This window comes from Tenrec ecaudatus, chromosome X, assembly GCF_050624435.1.
Source record: "Tenrec ecaudatus isolate mTenEca1 chromosome X, mTenEca1.hap1, whole genome shotgun sequence".
Classification (NCBI taxonomy): Eukaryota; Metazoa; Chordata; class Mammalia; order Afrosoricida; family Tenrecidae; genus Tenrec; species Tenrec ecaudatus.
In genome coordinates, this window is record NC_134548.1 from 130,240,955 (window position 1) to 130,262,767 (window position 21,813).

General features: G+C 41.3%; 1 non-coding gene and 1 pseudogene across 1 annotated transcript; one reads left to right on the top strand and one right to left on the bottom strand.

The window, feature by feature from the left end:
- Window positions 1-4,141: 4,141 nt before the first annotated feature.
- LOC142433722 (TBC1 domain family member 7 pseudogene) lies at window positions 4,142-5,065 on the top strand (annotated as a pseudogene).
- Window positions 5,066-7,626: 2,561 nt separating this feature from the next.
- On the bottom strand, window positions 7,627-7,790 carry LOC142435155 (U1 spliceosomal RNA). The gene has a single exon (XR_012781280.1). It is a non-coding gene; the product is annotated as a U1 spliceosomal RNA (small nuclear RNA).
- Window positions 7,791-21,813: the final 14,023 nt, after the last annotated feature.

The window sequence follows — 21,813 nt, forward strand, 5'->3', positions numbered from 1 at the left end:
TTTCTTCCATAATTCTAAAATTTCCCTTCTAATTCCATATGCAATTTTGTTTTATAAGAATGCACTTTGTTAGCAACACAGCAGACCTTCATGAACTGTTCATAACTGTTCAGGATCTGGTTCTGTAAATTTCTGTATTGTTCTAAAAGTCTTTGTTGCTGGATAAACACAATTTTTATATACATACATACATACATATAAAATATTTAAAAAGAGGTAACAGTTAAGTGAGTTTAACAAAGTATTCTCTACTTCAAGTTAAAAAAAGAATGCAAATAAAATCCATACTACTAACATTATTAAATCAAATCTGCTATCATTAGCCATGATAGTTCCCAATATAGCAGTGGTTCTTAACCTGTGGGTCACGACCCCTTTGGGGATCAAATGACCCTGTCACAGGGGTCACCCAGTCCATAACAGTAGCAAAATGACAGTTATAAAGTAGCAATGACAATACTTTTATGGCTGGAGGTGTCACCACAACATGAGGAACTGTATTACAGGGTCACGACATTAGGAAGGCTATGAACCACTGCAATATAGACATTGGCCCACTGTGAGAAAATAATTTCCTGCCCTTCGCCTCTGTACTCCAGGACAACATTCCCACTAGCTTTACACTTAACTTGTAACCATGTTTATGTCCTAAGGAGAACCAAGCCAAAGATAACTTTCCTTCTCTCATCTTCTACTACTACCTGTATGAAATCATCATTCATATATTGTACCATCTCTCCGGTTCTCGTGAACACACAATCCTGGCTTGCTAATGACAGCTTCTCCACCTTCCTATTAGAGCTCATCCATTTCAAAGAGTTTATTACAAAGCAACCGTGGTCGACCTGAAAAGGAATCTACCACATCAGCATGTTTCTGACATAAAAAAACAGATTACTGAAATAGCAATATCTCTATGTAGGGAGGAAAGAAGATTGAGAGAAACCAAAAGTCATAACAGAACAATTATCCAGTGAACCAATCAACCACACAGAAATCCTTCTACACAACCTTGAGTGCAGAAACATTAGTTGATGCCCTGTGTGCAACACCCCCATCCTGCCTTAACCTTACTCCTCTCCCCTCTCCAGAACCTTCTGCTACCCTCCCTTTCCCTCACTCTGCTGTCTTCCCCCTCCTCTCTGTGTTCTCCCTCATCCCTTCTTCCTCTGTCCAACTTTACCTGTCCTCTCCTCCACCCTCCTTTCTCTAGCCTCACATTCCTTCCCTATTCTCACACCACCTCTCCTCCATCACCTCACTTCTCCTCCATCCCTAGCTGTCATCCCTCCACTGTCTTCCTTCCCTACCTGGCTATACCACACTGCCCAGTCCAATCCCCCCTGCTCTCCAGGGTCAGGTACATGGAAATGCCACTTCACATTCACAGATACGTGAGTGGAGGTGCTGGTGGGGGAGGGAAGCGGAACTCCCCTGCACAGCCTGGACAATGTATATCTGAGAGGCACCTGGGGACCACCCTATACTTGCCTCCTCATCTGAACAATGAATGAATCAAAATGATCCCAGCTCCTCACCTGAGGTACAGGACTCCACCCAGAGATGCTTCAACATGCTAAACATGTCTCTAAAGCACCATGGCAGGATGCAGGACAAGCCGGCCTGACCTAGGCTGATGAGACAGCATGGTGGGCATGCCTGTGATGGCTTCAGCACAACCCCGTCCCCAGGAAAGGGGGTCTTCTACTTGGTTAGCCTGTCTCTGTCAAATAGCTTCTTGCTTTACAAGTTCACTTTTCAAGTTTTAAGTTGAAAATCACAAAGACATGTTGGTTATGAAGCACCTGGTGAGCCCACCCCACAGTTTAGCAAGAAATCCCCACCTATTTATTTCACCCACACACCCTTCACCCTAATCTCCAGTTTCCTGTGTGACCCCTGCCCTGAAGTTCATTCTGGCTCCCAGCAAGCCTGTAGGGTGAGAGTAGAACTGCTCCCTAGAGTATCCATGATGGAAGGCAACGGAAGCCTCCTCATCTGCAGCAGAGCAGCTGGCAGCGTTGTACCACCCACCTGTGGCTACAAGACACCACTTAACCCACTGCGTCATCAGGACTCCATTTGTGTGCCTGGCTCCTTGGAAATCGTGTCATGCCCACCTGCATCTCTCCTCTGCAGAAAGGCATCTCTGCCTATTTTTAATAGAGTTGCTTTTGGCCTCGAATTGTTAAGATTGCATTACATGTAGTCACCAGGTTTTTTCACACATTTTCTCCCTTGCTGTGAATTTCCAATTTATTTTTGAGTGTTCTCTGATGCACAAAGATCTTTCATTTTGATGAAGTTCAATTGATAGTTTCTTTGGCTGCTTGGGCTTTTGATGTTAAATACAGGCACACCTTGTTTTATTGCGCATCTCTCATGGTGCTTCTGGGATATTGGCTTTCTTTCTATTTTTACAAATTGAAGGTTTGTGCCAACCATGCATGTAGCACGTGCATGGTGGTTTTCTTTCCTAAAACTTGTCCCCCTTTCAAACCTTTGTGTCACATATCTGTCATTCACATAATATTTGAAACTTTTACCTTATTGCGAAGTTTATAGAATACAGTATAGTGTGAATACAATTTTAATTTAATTTAATTTTCTTTTTGTAAGGTCAGAAGTTTGAAACCACCACGTGGTCACTGGAAGAAAGACAGGGCTTTCTAATCCCATGAAGAGCTACAGTCTCAGAAACCCACAGGGGAAGTTCTGTCCTATGGGGTCACTATGACTTGGCATCAACTCGATAGCAGGGATTTTCCCCCCTAGACCAGATCCCATCTGAAAGCTATAAAGCTGTGATTGAGAACCCTCTCGTTTTTTCCAGGAGCTAATGATTTTCATTCTATATATCTAACCACCAATATAAGCCCACTTTCCACCCTTGAACTGTCTGAGTTGTTACCACAATCAAAAGTAGCCAAACAAATGATCGTATTTTATATTTTTGTTTCACGAACGATAGCCATCTGGGTGAAAACTTTACTTGAACTCATCAGTTCTCACGAGTAGACTAATAGCTTCCTATAAGGGAGCGCTATCCTTCTTTTTCTAAAGCAATTCTCTTAAGTTCCATTTTCATAGGGTCAGTGGATTATTTCCTACAATAGTACCCAGTGTCAGCTTAGAAAAGATTCCAAGATTTCGAGGGCCTTTCGATACTTGGCTGCATGATGGTAGAGGCATTCCTTGAGTAGAGGACCTTGGGCCTCTACTCACGGAAATTTGCTTTACGGCCGACATCTGAAACCAACTACAAAATAGATATTTGGCATGACTGTGTAAGACTCAAAGTACCATAAGTCCCGGGCCATACAGATTTATTTTTCTTCTAAAGTTTTCATAGCTTTAACACTTTTCTTTTGGTCTTTGACTCATTTTGAATTTATTTTCATATATGCTGTGAAGTCAGGCCCAACTTCATCCTATTGCATGTTAACATTCCACATCATCCAACAGCAAGCATGTGCTGAGGAGCATATTCGTTTTCAACTGAATAGTCCAGGACCCACTAGTCGTGGTTTGCTCCCTCCATTCTGAATTCTATTTCATTCATGTATGTGCCAGTAACATCATCATTTAAGTACTCCAGTGTTTTATGGACATTTTAAAACCAGAACATTTGAGTCCTTCATCACTGTTGTTCTTTCTCACTGGCAACCGAGGTCTCTTGTAATTCCAAATTAAGGTCATTGAGATTTTGTGTTAGTTTGGGTAGACTAGAGAAACAAGTTCATAGGCACTCGTGTTTATAAGAAATAACTTTATATACAGCAGAACTCTGGGACTTGACCGCGTCAGGACTCGACATAATCACATTTTGGCGCAAAATGTCAAGAAAATTTTGCATCCGAGCTTGAACAAAACATTGGGGGGGGGTCCTGTCGCCGCCCCACAACGCCCACCCCTCGCCAGGTGTGACCCCATGTGCGACCCACAGGCTGGTTAGAGCGAGCACAGGGTATCTCCCGGATCCGCTTAGCGTCCACCAGGAGTGGTTTCCTCTAGTAGAGGATATGTCCAGTGTAGGAAGCACAACTACTTAAAAGAAAATTCAAATCAACTGGAATCCCATTACCTTGAGGCTCATGTTTTCTCTCCTCTGCTCACTTTCTTGGAGGACCAAGAGAGGCACATGACTAAAGACTTTCAGAGAAACTTCCGCTCGGTATATTATGAGAAAGTGGGGTTTCGTGGAGTAGAAGAAAAGAAATCACTTGAAAATCTCCTAAAAGATGACCCTCTGGATATTGAGAAACTTCGTACTTTTAGTCAGAGGCTCCCCCGCCCATCCATGTACCGCACCCTGGTGTGGAAGGTGCTTGTAGGGATCCTGCACCATGAGTCCCATGCCCAGGTGATGGCCTACTGCCTGGAGCAGTGCTCGGACATCCTGCACGCCCTGCGCGCCATCAGCTTCGTGGGCCTGAGCGGCCCCAGGTGGAAGTCTCTCTCCGTGTGTACCAGCTGGAGTCCGGCAAGCTGCCGCGAAGCCCCTGTTTTCCGCTGGAGCCCGAAGACAAGGTGTTTCTGGCCATTGTGAAAACCACGCACGAGATGGTGGAGGACAGCGTGGACTGCTACTTGGTCATCCGCAGCTTCGTCAGCCAGATGAGGAAGTACCAGGACGCTCTACCCAGCTGCCAAAGGCATGTGACCAGTACTTGAATCTGGAAGACAGCAAACTGCTGAGCCACCGGAAGACGTACGTGTTCTGCGTTCTCCAAACTGCCCTGTGAGCTCAAGTTCAAGAACTTCTTTTCGGGGGTGCTTGTCCCCCGCAAAGTCCAGTCTGCAGAGAGTTTGGGGCAAAGTTGTAAATGGATCCTGTAAGATCTTCGTGTTTGTAGCAGTGGAAATTTTGTTAACATTTAATATAAAAGTAATGGCCCGGAACAGTGCTGAGAAGATCACTAGGTTCCTGTAAAACACCCCCCAGGACAGCTCAAACCCCATCGCGAGCAAGACCATCGACTTGTACCTCGGCACATTCCGCCTGAGCGCCCCCGACACCAGGCCTGCTGTACCCAGTGGGAACCAGGCTCCGGTTTCCCAGTAAAATGATTTCATCATGAGACCTGCCATGCTGCATCGTGGAGTTGACTCGGAAGTCCAAGTTCAACTCTGAAGAGCCTTCTGTCAAGGGTGCTTAGATAATAGCTCCCTGTTTTAAAGCCTCTCAGCTGGGGTGGGGGAAGCATGTGAATAAGCAGTGCATCATGAATGCCTGCCTCTCCCAGATGAACACCACGCCACGCTAGCCACCGTCGAAGGCCTAGTTCTGGAATTAAGAGCAGCTCCCCTTTGTTGACCCAAAAAAAATCGGAATCTGACCCAACACACGTGATTTTTGTAAACAAACGCAGTTCGAGTTTCGGTCACTCGGCGTAATTTGACATTGTCAGTACGCATTGTTTAAACCGTTTGCAGCTGTGTTCCAAGCGTTTTGCTATAATTTTATTCATCTTTGTGGTTCTTTGTACTGCTTTTAGATAAAAAATAAGCATGGGTCCTAAGAAAGAGTTTTTTGAAAAGAACCATCATGATAAGGAATTGGTAACCGTGTTATTGATAGTGTTGATTATAATTTAGTAAACCCTTTTAGAGAACAGTTAAGGAAATGCCAACGGCAGATCACATTAAACAGATTTTTTTTCCTTTCAGAGAAAGCCAGCCAGGTCCTACTGAAAAAAGGCAAAAGGTGGGGGGGGGGGGGAACTCCTGAAAAGCAGCTACCAGATGATTTTATGGAAAGAGATTCCCTTCGCAAACAATGCCTGTCTCTCCACACCTCCTCTCCACAGGCGTGTCCACAGATTCCGATCCTCATCAGTCTCAAGGTATGGGCCATACTGTAGTGATTAAAGACTTTTTAAATGTTGTGTTTCTTATTTAAATTATATTATTTAACTCTGAATTTACTTACTTTGACATTTCTGAGTAATGTTTTGCATAAAACATCAAGGTTAGGGTAAAGACTCCATGGCTGAGACTAGATTAATTTGTTTTCAGTTATTTCTTATGGGAACAATTGATTCAGACGAGTGTGAAGGTCTGGGGTTCTACTGTACAAGAGCAATTGAATATTGAGAAACCATCTCAGCCCGGTACAGATCAAGTCCATAAGCGTGATATTAGCCCATATGTCCTATCCTACTCTACAAATTCCTCTTCACACTCAAGCACCACATGCAATGACACTGAATGCAGGAAGACCACAGGCCAGTGGGTGGAAAGTCTTGTGGATCCAACGCCGGTATAAGCATTTCTGTTCTGGCAGGGGTCTCTACATGGCTCCTCCAGCTCAGGGCACTAGTGTAACTCCATGTGTCTTGTCAGGCACAGTCTCCCAGGGAGTGGACCTGTGTCCCGCCTCCAGCAAGCTATTTATTGCCTTAGCATCTCCAAATTAGGTCATCCAGCTGCAACCTTATTGGCAGGCTAAACTCACGCCTTCACTCATAAGTCTTAAATTGACAACAGATTATGTCACTACCACAGATTTTGATAGGTATTGTCGTGAATGTGTAGAATCTGGAGAATATTGCCACATTAACAATTTTAAGTTTTCTATTCCATAAGCAAGTGATGACTTTGTATTTATTCAAGGATTTTCAAGTTCTTTCACCAGTGTTTTGATTAACTTGATTCCTAAAGGTTTTATTCTTCATGGTGCTATTACTATGGAATTTTTTTCTTAATTTCTTTTCAAAGTGATCACTGTCAGTGTTAGAAATATAACTGATTGTTGGGTGTTAAGCTTGTATTCTAGTAAGTTTTTTCATTATCTTCATTAACTCTAATACTTTTTTATGACTTCCTTAGGGTTTTCTATACATAAGATCATGGCATTGGTGAATAAAGGTAGTTTTACTACCTTCAGTATTTATGCTTTTTATAATTTTTATTGCCAAATTTTTCTGCCCTAGCTTTCTGTAAAATGTTAAATATAAGTGATAAAAGAGTTAGCATCCTCATCTTGTTCTTTATTTGCTAATGTGATCAGGTGCCACAAAGTTCATTCTGAATCATAACAACCTCATGAACAACAGAAAAATACACTGCTTATCCATCTGGTCATTCTCACTGTTGTAGCTTTTATGTCAGTCCATCTTGTTGACTCTTCCTCTTTTTCACTAACCTTCTACTATACAAAATGTGATGAGTTTTTTTCTTCTTCTAGGTACTGATCTCTCCTCATAAGTCCGAAGAATGTTAGACAAATTCTTCCCATTCTCTCCATTAAGGAGAATTTTTCTTGTGCTTCTTTCAAGACACATTTGTTTCTTCTTCTGGTTGTCTGTGGTAATTTCAATATTCTTCCTAAAAACCATAATTTACAAGTACCAATCCTTATTAGTATTCTTTATGCTTTGTCAAACTTTCACTTGCATAAGGGGAAAATACAATGTCTTGAGCCTACGTCATCAAAGTGACACGCTTGCTTTTTGAGAATTTAAAGAGGTCTTTCGTAGGAGTTTTCCCTCATGAAATAAGGCATATGAGTAGGTGACTGTTACTGCATAAGTGTTGATTGTGGATTCCGGTAAAATAAAACCCTTGACAACTTAAATCTTTCTTTTTTTTTTTTATTTATTTATTTATTTATTTATTTTTTGTTAGGGGAGAGCGCGAACGCAGTCCCCCACTACCACAAATTATGCAGTCGAGTTTCCCACATTTGGGGAAATCGCAGGGGTCAGCACATCCGGAGTGCAATGGATAAGCCTCGCCCTGGGAAAACCACCTTCGTGATCATGGTATCTCCCCTGCCAGGTAAGTATGACAACTTAAATCTTTTCACCATTTATCAAGATATGGTTTAGGGGAGGTGTTTTCATTCTGTCATTATATAATATGATACTAACTTGCTTAGAATATTCACCTCTAATGCTTGGTCACTACTTTTTGCAACCTGAACTTATTTACTTTAGCTTCCTAAATGTTGTTTATTTTTATTGAGAACATAAACCAACAGTTTCTGTGTTCCATTAGATGCCACTGATTTAATTTTTCAAGTTGTATAACTGTTCTCACCGTCCTTTTCTTCTTCCTTTTTTAAACTGGCAATCTGCGGTATATTTAATAGTCTTCACTTACATCATGATTCAAAGGCATGCAAAACATACAAACTCATTGCCATTGAGTTGATTGTAACTCTTTAGTCTTTCTTATTCATTGTAGAGCTTTCATATGCATATGAAGCTATTGAAAATTCCAGGGTTTGGGTCAGGCAGATCTTAATCTGCAAAATGGTATCTTTGCTCTGTGTTTAAAATGTGTATTGAGGTGTAATTAATATATCATGCAATTAAATAGTTCAATCATATCAAGAAGGGTTATAAAATCATCACCACAATCAACCTTAGAACATTTTCTTTCTTCTTGTACCCACTGATGTTTATTTCCCATTTCTCCAACTCTCCTCTACCAACTACACAGGTAATCATTAATTCCTTACTGTCTTTGGAATTCTGCCTATCCCAGTTTCCATATGCAGATAAACGTACAAAACAAGAACCAACAACAAATAAGGACTCAACAACAATGATCATATCAATCATAAAAGCAGAGTGAAGCAGGGGAATATAGCTATATAACAAGTTCAGAAAAATTTCCTCATCCACTACTGTAGAGCTTCCAATGGGAAGGATAGCTTATACTTCATAGCACGTAGAAATTTAACTAAAAATCTAAGTAGACTCAAGTTTCTTAAAACGGGAGAACAACAGTGCCTGATGATAGACTCCCCTTTACGATTAACCATGGTCAAAGGCTGCTTCTGTGATCCCTCACTGTCCCTGGCACAGCTGATTTTTTCCAATCTCTACAGAAACCCAACCAGTTAAACCCCTTGCCCTACTGGACTTTGTAGAGTGTAGTAAATAACATATTGCCTGGCCAGGTAGCTGCAGACAGAATCAGTACCCAAGCTTCACAATTTTTCATTTTCCCCCTTCCTTTCCTACTTTGTTCTCTGATGCCCTCCCCAACACAGTGCCCAACATCCGCTACATAGCATACATGTACTCCAATACCACGATCGTAGGAGCAGAGATTCTCAGGCAAAAGGAAGTTTTATTTCACACTTTATTTTCTTTGCTTTGATTTGCATTTTATTCTATGATATTTTTATTATAATTTTCTAGTTCTCTCCAACTTCCTCTTCTGGTGTCCTCTTCTGGTGGACCCACTCTCCTTAGACTGAGCATTTCTCCCCAAACAAAAACAGGTGGGACTTTAGATTCCTGGAACACCCACACTAACAAGGGCTTCCCCTCTGTCCCCAGGAGTGCAGACATGTCTATATACATGCTGCCATAGCAACAGAACTTCGGCACCTTCACCCAAGCCATACTCAAATCTTTGTCTCTTTTGTTTCTCTTTTTTCCTTTTCATGTCTTTATGTTCCATCTTTTTTCTTCATGGAATATATTTCCAATATATTTATTAATTCTGATTAACCCATGTGGTAGTTACATAATTTCATATAAACTTGATAAATAAGTGCAGGGGTGGAGTCTAGCCTGTCAATCAGGTCACAGCCTGATGTTGCCTTCTTGTGGGCATGACCTTCCAATCAGGATTCTGGTAACTTTCGCTTTCTCTGTCTTCGTTTCCCTGTTAACAAGCCATAAGGAGACTTGGAAGAGCTCCCTCTCTCTATTTCACCTTCTGTTTGAGAAGCCACACTCAGAGAGCTGGAGGGGTTGTGTGGAGAACACACCAATGCTAAGATGCTTCCACTGCCATTTCATACACAAGACTTTTCACCTACTGGCCTGTGATCTACCTGCATTTGGTATCATAGCATGTGCTGTGTGAGTCAGAAGAGAAATTTGTGGATTAGCAATGGATGTATGGGCTACTATCAGACTTATGGACTTCATCTGGAATGGGCTGGGATGTTTTCTCAATATGCAATTGCTCTTTGATTTAAAGATCTCTCTTTCATATATATGAGTATCTCTGGATTTGTTTCTTCAGTCAACCCTAACTAATGCATTATGATTCCTTGGGGTACTAGAAAAACAAATCATGAAGATGGAGAGTGGTTGCTAGTGTGACTTCTACTATATGATATTTTTTCTTTGATGAGCCAGAGGTCAGATAGGCTCACACTGTTTACTAGACTGTTTTCTAGGAAAACTAAGAGAAGGTAACGGTTTGATTCCTGGAAGTTGCCTTTGGTTAATCCTGCATACGATGGCAAAATTGAATGTGATAAATGTAAATTTTAAGCTCCGGGAGCAAAATTACCTTTTGAACTTCTCCTCTGAGACAATCCTGCTTAGTCAAAATGGATGACAGAAGGTCAAAATGGCTGAATGATAGTTGGGCCCTGGTTTAATGCATTCAGAAACCAAAGCCATATTTCATATCAATGAAATAATTTAGATAAGGCTTGAATTTGACTTTTAAAAATGGAGTTTAGGATCTGGTGGTACTAGGTTTATACTGATTTCTTTTGCAATTGTTAGTGGTATGATGTGCAATAGAAATGATTATTCAGAAGTAAATATAGAGAGTTTTTAAGCCTACTTGCATTCAGACATTAAATTGGATCTTTAAAAGGGTATAGGACACACCTGCAAAGAAGACTCTGAAAAGATAAACCCCACCCAGTGCTTTCAGTGCTCAGGACATTTGTATTTGAAGATGAGACTTGCTGAGGGAACTCTTGACAGACTGAAAAAGAAGGGAATCCTTTGGCTTTTGTGTTCTTTGCTTTTCAGTTCCATCATGCACAAAAAGCTTGAAGAGAAAAAAAATAGTGATTTAAAAAACTTCTATGGGGTCCCCATTGCCTATAGGATAAAATGAGCTTGCTGACACCTCCAAAAAAAAAAGAAATTCTTTGGCATTTTTGAACTAGTGGTTAGTTCCTGAAATTGGTAGAATCTGGAGTCATGTAGGAACTCTCCTCTCTAAGACGGAACATTTAAGGGATCCTGTTTGAAATGCTTGGATCCACTGGTTAAGTGGGAGTGGGACAAACAGAATAATGGAGAGACGGGCTGAGTCTGGCCACTTATATCCATGGACCTGGTTCACAAGGACGATAGGAGGAGATAAGAGCAGGTTCGCTAATCAGAAGCTCATGACCTAGCACAAGGGGGCTACGGTTGTTGAGAATTTGTGAAGGGTCCCATGGTTGAAAGGCAAGGTGGACAACGTGTACACTGGTGAGGCTATATGAGGCAGCCTACAGTGACTTGACCAGAAACCGATCAGATGAAGATAAGACTTTGAGCCTGTGAATTGGTGCATATTGCTGCTGATTTTGTGGGTGGCCTGTCCTGATTTGACTCTGCTTATGGACGTGGACTCACAAGGTTACGACTAGAATGAAGATTATTCACATCAAAGTACATGCATGCCTTCTCAGACCACTAGGTTGATATAAGTGAGGAGTATAGAAAGTGAATACCCAACCGGTGGAGAGGTCTGGGAGGCTGGCCCCAGCACCATAAATTAAGTGGATTCCTGCCCCTCCCCCGAAAAGAATTTTTTCCAAAGGACGACATTGACTCTGCAGCTCTGGGAGATGGACATATTTGATCAGAGCACACGGGAGCAGATGAAGGGGCAGGAGGAGACAGTGGAGCACAGCCTGGCCCACCAGGCCGTGATGATGATGTTCCTGAGTAGAGCAGCCAGTCCACAGAGAGAACAACATGGCTGGCCCCACTATGAGACATGATGCCCCTCAGTGACTAAGGGCGATACAGGGGACAGCACCGGAGACACAGTGTGGGAATTGCACCTGACCTGATCCCACCACACCGAGGCAAATCACTGGGGGAGTGCAGCGGAACAGCAAGGGAATGGAGTGGCAAGGTCCCCAGGGAATGCTGAAAGTGGACTTCGGGGCCACGGCGTGGTGCCCCAACAGAATGGACTGGAAAATGCTCCTAAGGGCCAGCAAACGATCCCTGAACTAACTACAAGCTTTTCTCTTGTGAACTGTTTTATTCTGTTCTTTGTCAGTGGTTTGTTTTTGTTGTTTTGTTGTCTGGTTGTATACTGTTGCTTTGTTTTCCTCTGTCTAGTTTTCGTGCATGTTAGTGACTCCACAGGTCTGTCTGAATAGGACAGGCTGGATGAACTATCTGGAGGAAAAACAACGGGACCGACAGTTCTGGGGGGACTTGGGGTGGGGGGGTAGGGGGGTAAGGAAGGGATGTTAACAAACCCAGGGACAAGGGAAAAACATGGGACCCCAAATGGTAGAGAAGTGGGAGTGGCAGGCCTGGTGGGAAATGATCAAGGGTAAGGTTGCTTAGAGAAGAGGTATACTCTAGCCCAGGTGGCGATGAAGCATGGTAGTAGGGCAGGAGGAAAGTCAAGGGAGATGGAGGAAAGAGCTAGGAGTCAAAGGGCATTCATGGAGGTCTAGACAAAGACATGTACATGCAAATATATATAGGAGGATGGGGAAATAGATCTATGTGTCTATATTTATAGGTCAAGTATTAAGGTGACGGAAGGACCTTGGGCCTCTACTCAAACACTCCCTCAATGCATGAATACCTTCTTTTATTAAATTGGAACTCTATGATGCTCACTCTCCCGACACAACGGCTGGAGCCAAAGTGTGTGAACAAGTAAATGTGGTGAAGAAAGCTGATGGTGCCCGGCTATCAAAAGAGATAGTGACTGGGGTCTTAAAGGCTTGAAGATAAACAAGCGGCCATCTAGCTCAGAAGCAACAAAGTCCACATGGAAGAACACACCAGCCTGAGTGAGCGAGTGGTCCCAAAGGGATCAGTTACCAGGCATCAAAGAACAAAAAATCATACCATTGACTGCACACCTCCATGATAGGATCGCTGAAGACAAATGGGTGCATAAGCAAATGTGGTGAAGAAAGCTGATGGTGCCCGGCTATCAAAAGAGATAGTGTCTGGGGTCTTAAAGGCTTGAAGGTGAACAAGCGGCCATCTAGCTCAGAAGCAAAAAAGCCCACATGGAAGAAGCACACCGGCCAGTGCGATCACGAGGTGCCCAAGGGACCAGGTATAAGGCATCATGCAAAAAAAAAAAAGATATAAGTGTGTGTTTGTATGTGTATATATGTGTATATGTATATATGTATGTATATATATATGTATATATATATCATATTAAATGAAGGGGGAAGTGCAGAGTGGAGACCCAAGGCCCAAGTGTTGACCAATGGAGATCCCCTCATAGAGGGGTTTAGGAGAGGAGATGGGTTAATTAGGGAGTGAGGTAGTATCGATGAAGAACACAGCTTTCCCCCGGATCCTGGTTGCTTCCTGCCCCCAACTACCATGATCCGAATTCTACCTTGCAGGGCTGGATAGGACAGAGGCTGTACACTGGTGCATAAGAGGGTTGGAGGTACAGGGAATCCAGGGTGGATGATACCTTCAGGACCAAGGGTGTGAGGGACGATGCTGGGAGAGTGGAGGGTGAGTGGGTTGGAAAGGGGGAACTGATTACAAGGATCCACATGTGACCTCTTCCCTGGGAGAGGGACAGCAGAGAAGGGGGGAAGGGAGACTCCGGATAGGGCAAGATATGACAAAACAACGATGTATAAATTACCAAGGGCATATGAGGGAGGGAAGAATGGGGAGGGAGGAGGGGAAAAAAAGAGGACCTGATGCAAGGGGCTTAAGTGGAGAGCAAATGCCTTGAGAATGATTGGGGCAGGGAATGTATGGATGTGCTTTATACAATTGATGTATGTATATGTATGGATTGTGGTAAGAGTTGTATGAGTCCCTAATAAAATGTAAAAGAAGAAAAGAGAAAAAAACGATTAGGGCAAAGACTGTACAGATGTGCTTTATACAATTGATGTATGTATATATATGAACGGTGAAAAGAATTGTATGAGCCCCAATAAATTGTTAAAATTAAAAAAAAAAAAAGTGAATACCCAAAATGGGGGTGGATAAAGCACGAAGTGGCTGGCTTACAAACTTTATTGGTTGGGGCAATATATTTATAGAATTACAGGATTATAGTGTAGGTGTTCACATTATTGCAATTATTAAGCATAGAATTTTTATATTGGTTGCTTATAGAGTATTGTGCTTAAGCTGGTACATTTTGAGTTGTATGCATTTTAGTTTTATTCTGTTATGTACAAATATGATTTTACTGTTGTTCTTGTTTTTAAATCTTTATATGGCTAAGGAGTTCTGTAAAGGTATCAAGTTGACAAGGATTGGTCTGTGGTAGTTACATAAATTAATGCCAACTTGATATATAATTGCAGGGGTATATAATTTCAGGGATGGAGTCTAGCCTATTAATCAGGTCACAGCCTGATGATGCCTCCTTGTGGGTATGGCCTTCTCATGAAGATTCTGGGAACTTTCTTTATCCCTGACTTCATCTTCCTACTGACAAATCATGGGGAGATTAGAAGAGCTCCGTTTCTCTACTTCACCTTCCAATCAAGGAGCCACATTCAGAGAGTGGGAGGAGTCATATGGAGACCCATGGTGGCACAGAGATGCTTCCACCACCATTGGATCCACAAGACTTTTCACCCACCAGCCTGTGATCTTCTTGCACTCAGCATCATTACATGTTCTATGTGAGTCTGAAGAGGAATTTATGGACTAATATTGGATATATGCACTAATATCAGAATTATGGACTTGATCTGGACTGTGCTGAAATGTTTTCTCAATATACAATTGCTCTTTGTTATAAATCTCTCTCTTACATATATATTAATATCTCTGGATTTGTTTCTCTAGTCAACCCACACTAACAGTTCTCCTAAAATATATTTTACCATTAATTTTACAAATATGTTGTCCTCTCTAGACAACTGCTTATTAACAATATCATTGCAGTTATTTTATTCTCTCTCCTCTTCCCCAACTTTCCCTACGTACCCACCACTCTCCCCTTTTCTCCATTGTACCGCATATAGCTTCCAGCTCCTATGGGACCTCTGTCATGTAACTAAACAAAAACAAGTACCTCTACACAATTCAGCATCAGTGAATCACAATAACCAAAATATCATGAAACATACACACAAGCAAGCAAAAATCCCTCAATCCCAATGAAGAAGAGGACTCAGAACCACCAGAAACAAAATCGAAAAGAACTATCTTGAAGTCCTTTCAAGAGATGTGGACAACATTAATGAGACAACAAAAGAGATTGATAAACTAAAATCCTTAAATCAAAAGGAACCCCAAATGAAAAACAAAGAGATAATAGAATTGGCAACATAGAATAGAATGGAAGAAAAGCAAAATCAAAGGAGTGAACTCAACGACAATCACTCTGACTATAATTAATGAAAGAAACAATCAACAAAAAGCAAAGGGATCAGAATGATGTGGCTGACTACCAAGGGAAACAGCCTACATCTTAAAGAAAAAAAGAAAGAAAGAAAAGAAAACAAGACTCATCTATATGCTTTCTACAAGAGATACACCTTATACTCAAAGACAAAAATAGCTAAAAAAATCAAAGGATGGCAAAAAAAAACCCCTACCAAGTCAATGGAAAACATCAAAAAGCAGGAATGGCCATTTTAATCTCTCATCAAAGACTTCAAATGAATAACGTAATAAGAGATGAGGATGAATGCTGCATAATGATTAAAGAAGCAATAAACCAGGACCATATAACCTTAATGTGATAGTTACTTAATCTGTTGTCAACTTGAGACTATTAAGAGTGAAGGGGTGGAGTTTAGCCTGTCAATCAGGTCACAGCTGGATGACTTCATTTGTAGGTGCTAAGGAGATAAATAGCTCACTGGAGGCCAGACCCACAAGCTCTCTGCTTTGTCTTCTTGCTGACACGACTCATGGAGCTATACTGATGGAGCTAGAACTCAGGAGCTGGAGGAGCCACGTGGAGACCCCTGCCAGTGCTAGGATGCTTCCACCGCCACTGGATCCACAACACTTTCTACCCACTGGCCTGTGATATTCCAGCACTCAGTGTCATTGTATGTGTTGCATGACTGTGAAGAGGAATTTATAGACTGGTATTGGACAGATGGGCTAATATTGGACTTATAGATTTGATCTGGACTGGGCTGGGATGTTTCTTAATATACAATTATTCTTTGATATAAGGCTCTTTTTTATCCACACATGAGTGTCTCTGGATTGTTTTTCTCTAGTCAACCCAAACTAACACATACAATAAATATATACTTACCCTATACATGACCCTCAAAATATACCAATGAAATCCTCACAGAGTTAAAAGCAGAAATAAACAGCTGACAATAAAGTAGGAGACTTAAATACATCCCAGTCAAAGAAAGAAATGCTGTAAAGAAACGAAAGAGCTAACACAATCAACCACCTTGACTTCTGTACATATACAGAGCACTACATCCAACAACAGCACAGTATACATTCTGGTTTTGGGTTTCTTACTTTTTGTTGTTGTTGTTAATATCTTCAATGCTCTGAAACAAAACCACCTGGTTCAGATAGAAGCCACCACTTTTCAACCCCAGGTCTAAAGTTGCAAATTTCAAATGGAAGTTTTTACATTTCAAATGACTCTCATTATTTCCTTACAGGAATATATTTCATGTAGTACACAGGGGTCGAATACCATACACTAGCTTTGTAAAATAGATGTCAGATTCAGTCAAATATTATAGGTGTTACAACAGTAGTCTATTTTGCTTGAAGCAATGGCTAACTGAACCGATGTAGATAAAGATGACAGAAATATCATCTCCAACAATACCATGAACTTGAAACTCTCCCACAAGATTTCTAACTTGCAATGATTAATAGTCACTGTAACACAATTTCATTACCTGAAATAAAGTGATCATTAATATAATCTTTTCACATTGTGAGAAATAAGACTCAGTTTTGAAGTTTTTACTCCTCGTTCATCAGACGGTGATCTCGTCCTTGCTACATAAAAAGTACTGTGGACGGAGTAGAAAATACATAATATACTTGTTCATCCTTATTCCAATCAGAAAAAGAAACATAAACAAAGCAACAGAAGCATGTTATAATCAGTACTGAAAAACAACTTGCTGTACCTAGGTAGAGGAAAATTAGATTCCTTCTGCATGAGTCACAAATCACTAACACTTCTACCAATGGAGAAAAAAAAGTTAAAATTCACGAAAGGGTGATGAAAAAGTGGGAACTATTGTGAAAATCACTAACATGTCACATAGACGATAAGGGATAGGTAGTGGGTTTTGGAAGGAGCCCTGGTGGTGCCATGGTTCTGAGTTGAACTGTGATCCACATGATGAGCTGTTTGAAACTAGTAGCAGCTCTGCGAAAGAAAGATTGGGCTATCTACTCCTGGGTCAGAAGTCCATAGTGAGTGACTATGAGTCAGCATTGGCCCAATGGCAGTGCGTTTGGTTTTGGAGTGTGTTTGGGGTCTTTACACAGGGAAGTAAGGATAAGGGTTATTACACCTGTGACTAGGGGAGGGTGTGGGGTGAAAAATAACGGGTGAAGTTTTCTTGCAACACTGGGTGGTAAGCTTGTCATGTGCTTCATAACTAGCACATCTTTGAGATTTTCAATTTAAAATGTGAAATGGAAAAATGGAAAGCAAAAAATAAACTGACAGCAATAGGCTGACCATCTGGAAGTCACCATCACCTGGGGGTGGAGCTCCGCTACGCCCTTCCATGATAGCCAATCAACATGCCCCTACCCTAGGTGATGCAGACTTACCCAGTCCCTTCATGTGATTCCTCCAAGGAGTGGTGCTGCACATGTGCATCGCTGATCCTGAGTGTTTGCCTTGCCGGACGGCAGTGTTATTGGCATGCGCATTGCTAGGTTAAAACATCTCAAGGTGGGTTCCTGTATGTCAAGTAAGAAGCTGGGATCTGGGATCAGGTGGTCACCAGGTGCTTTTGTACCTCAGTTGATGAGGCTGGGATTGCGGTGGTCTCCAGGTAGCCATCAGATATATGTTTTTGAGGCTGTACAGGAGCATGTGCTCAGCTCTCTTGCCTCCAGAAAGTGAGGTGACTCCTCCCTATGCCGAACCCTGGTCTCTGACAGGAGGGCAGGCAAGACTGGAATGTAGGGTGTGGGAGAGTAAAAGAGGGGAAGAGGACTGTGGAGGAAAGACACCCAGCAGGAGAGAAGAGGAAGGGTGGGAGAAGATAGGGGAAGGAGGGAGGTGGGGGAGAGGACAGGTAAGGTTGGACAGAGGAGGCTAGTGTGGAGGGATGATGGGGAGGAGAGGGAGGCATCAGACGGGTCGGGGGAGGAGAAGGGAGTAGGGGCGGGCAGAGCAGGCGTCCAGGTGCACACTATTTCTTCTACTCTCTGGGTTGTGTAAAATGTTTGTGTGATCGATTGAGTCACTGGATACTTGTTTCCTTCTGACTTTCATTTCCCTCACTCTTCATCCCTGATGTGGCCTGGCCAATATTTTAGCTATCTGTGTTTTAATTCAGAAACAAATTATGGCTTCCACTGACAGAAAGACAATGGGGAGGCCAGTGAGACCTGTGGTGAAGAATTGGGTTGTGGGAATCTATGACAAAGATTAAAAAAGGGCCGAGTGGTTCTTAGGAAGATGGGACGGAAAGTACAGTGGTTCCACCATCTTGACACACCGGACTCACTTCCCTGTTTCTCACTGACTCTAAAATCTTGTGTTGGCAAAAAAAACCCAAACCTTTAAGCTGAAAATCTCAATTACCCACTTCCATTAAGTTGATGCCTACTTTTCAGGGAGAGGAAAATTACTGTCTTTCTCCCAAAACACAGCTGGTGGTTTTGAACTGCTGACCTTGGGATGGGGGTGCGGGTAGCAACTCATAATCACTAAGCCACCAGGGCTCCTAGGCTAAGAGATGGACTCCATTAAAAAGGGTTCACTTGGGTGAAGGGGGAGACAGTGTGCTTACAGGGAGGTTGGGGAAAGCCAGGGAGGCAGGGCAAGAAAGGGAAAATAATGCTGTTAAAGACACCAGAGGGAAATGCTGCTATGTGCACAACCCTGCCCCAAGCAGGTCTTTTAAAATACATAAATGTTTTGTTTTTCCTCTTGTCTGTGAAGGAAACGTGCCAGGAACTAATCAACGTGGGAGAAAATGACCATCCGCAGGAGTGGTCCACTGAGATGCGGGATACTGAGCTCCAAGGAATGCCTGCCCCTCGGGCCAAGTACTTTCCAGAAGGCTGCTCTCGTTCTTGTCGCAATTCCTGTTTGTAACCCACTGGGACTCAGATATTGCTTTCCTTAATTAAAAATGAGTCATGTCATTTCTTCACAGGGAGGAAGCTCAGATACACTGGAAAAACTGGGAGGTAAATTTCACATGTTGGCATTTAAACATAATTGTTTAATTCACCTTCCCTTACAAACAAATTTCACATAGCTTTCATTCAAGGAAAGTGACCCTGATTGCATAGATGGATGCTGGAAGTTTAGCCCACTCATGATTACTGAAAAATAACTACCCACACTTAAGAGTCACATGTTTAGCTAAGCAATGTTTGCAGTATTAAACACTGGAAAATGAAGCATTTACCTGGTGAAGGTGCCATATAAGCAGTTCCATAAAGCTTCCCACAAAGAATTCTTGAAGTGAATTTTACTTACTTAACGTACAAATTTCATTCTGTGCTTTGTCTCTTTCAGCAAAATATATTTAAAAGGGTCACTGAATAGATTCTTTTTAAAATGTATTTATACCCTTTGAATTAATCATTTTTATCCTGCTTCAGGAACTTTTTTAATAGAGTGATTTTGTGTGTTTTATATAATGAGTTCTAGCAATATTTCATGTACATGTGTCTTATGAGCTAGTGGATATTTTATCAAATTAGAAAAATATATCCTTTACAGTGTGTTCTTAATAGGAATTTAGTATGTCCTTTTGGCCCTTTAGACAAAGTTTGGATGATAAAAAAATTTTTATTATTCAGTCTTTTAATCATTCCTATTTAAAATGATCCCTTGTTAGAGAAATTAGACTTGGGAGCTAGTAACTAAAAGTGTTCCCAGAAAAAGTAAAGGCAATAAGTGACAATTTTATGAATCCTATTTTTAAAATTATAAATATGTGTCATGTGTTGTGGACCCCAAATTCCTGATATTTATTGATTTGGATATATAGAAATTAAGTAATTTAAAATTTATTTTCAATATAGCTGATGTTAAACAGGCTCTTGTTGAAAAGAGGAAATGATTTGAAAGGATTGCCAACATGTGTCAAAACCACTAGCCAGAAAATTGGACATATTTTGAAGACACAGCAAAAGCAATGGTAAAGGTTTTCTAGAACCTTGCTTAGTATCTGTGACTGAAAATTGCTTAAGAAAAATCTAATTATGTTTGATTTACTGGTCTCAAAAAAAAGCCCCAAAACAAAACCTCATTGCCATCGAATTGATTCTGATTCATTGCAGATTTGAACTATCTAGTAATTAAGCCTTCAGTTGGGATGAACAGTCAGCAGTTCTAAGCCACTACCTACTCTGCAGGAGAAAGATCATGCTTTCTGCTCCTATAAATTTTAATGGTCTCAGAAACTCACAGGGGAAGTTTTATCCTGTCCTGTGTGGTTGCTAGGGGTCGTCGTTGACTCAGTGGCAGTGAGTTTGCTTTCTGTGTATGTATGTGGGTTTCTGTGACCATAAATCTTCAAAGGGCCAGAAAGTCTCATCTCTCTCCCACAGAGTGGCTGGTGGGATCAAACTGCGGAGCTTTTGGTGAACAGTTGGACTCATAAGCCACCAGGGAAGAATTTGGCTGGATTCATCTCTAAGCAAATAAATTCTTTAGTGTTGTAGCTTCTCTATATTCATATAACTGGATATATTTTCTAGAATTCAAAAAATCTTATCTTTTCCCCACCCCAGTAGAATAAGAGGTTTTAGTTTATTCATTCTAGAAATACATTAATTAAGTAAAAGGTAAAAATCATAAACCATTTATCTAATGATGATTAACTATATGCAACATTGTGGTAAAATTTTTATATTCTGAATAATTTATACATTTTAACTGCCTTCAGTTATACATCCTTTTGTATATATCATTATGCCCATGTGGGCCAAAAGCTAAGTGAAATATTTGTCTGGAAAAAATGACAAAATCAGTATGCATAGTAAGCTCTTTGTATATATTTATCACATCAGAGCTTATATGTTCCTGAGTAAACAAAAGGAAAATTAAACTACTTAGGGATAAGATTATTTGTTCTGGAAAAATGACCCCTATAATAATTCATTCTTCGTTATTCAGAATTAGCTTCTCCATTAGCCTGTCAGGGCGCAAAAACTACTTTTGGAGTCAGTTAATCATTCATTTTACACTGAGCTTTTCCATCAGAATATTTAAGCAATAAACCAGTTTTTGCTTTGCATGTATTGAGTTTTTCATATCATTCTGACGTAAGACAGTGTTCATCATTATGTGTTGCAGGCTTGTTCAGGAATAATCACAGCAGTCTCTGATGTTTCAGCCGTGGGACCTGGATATGAAGAAATCCGAGGAAGAAGAAGCAAAACTAACGGCGGGTATCCTTCTACATCATCTCCAAATCTCACGTAAGAATGAGTGGGGAGCCTATTGGCTTGTCATAAATACATCGGACTAGCTGGCTCTCTAGCTCATATCATTGAGGGTCTTTCCTGTTTTCAAAGACACTGAGCTTTACCAGAGACTTGCCTCGGTCCAAAAAAAAAAAAATTGGATTCAAGTTCACTGTGACTCAGGTGTCTCATTTGCTCCATAGAGTTTTCAATTCCTGTTTTTTGTTTGTTGCTTTCCTTTTTGTTTTTTGTAAGGGCCTGGTGTACATTTCCAACTCCTTCGTCAGGG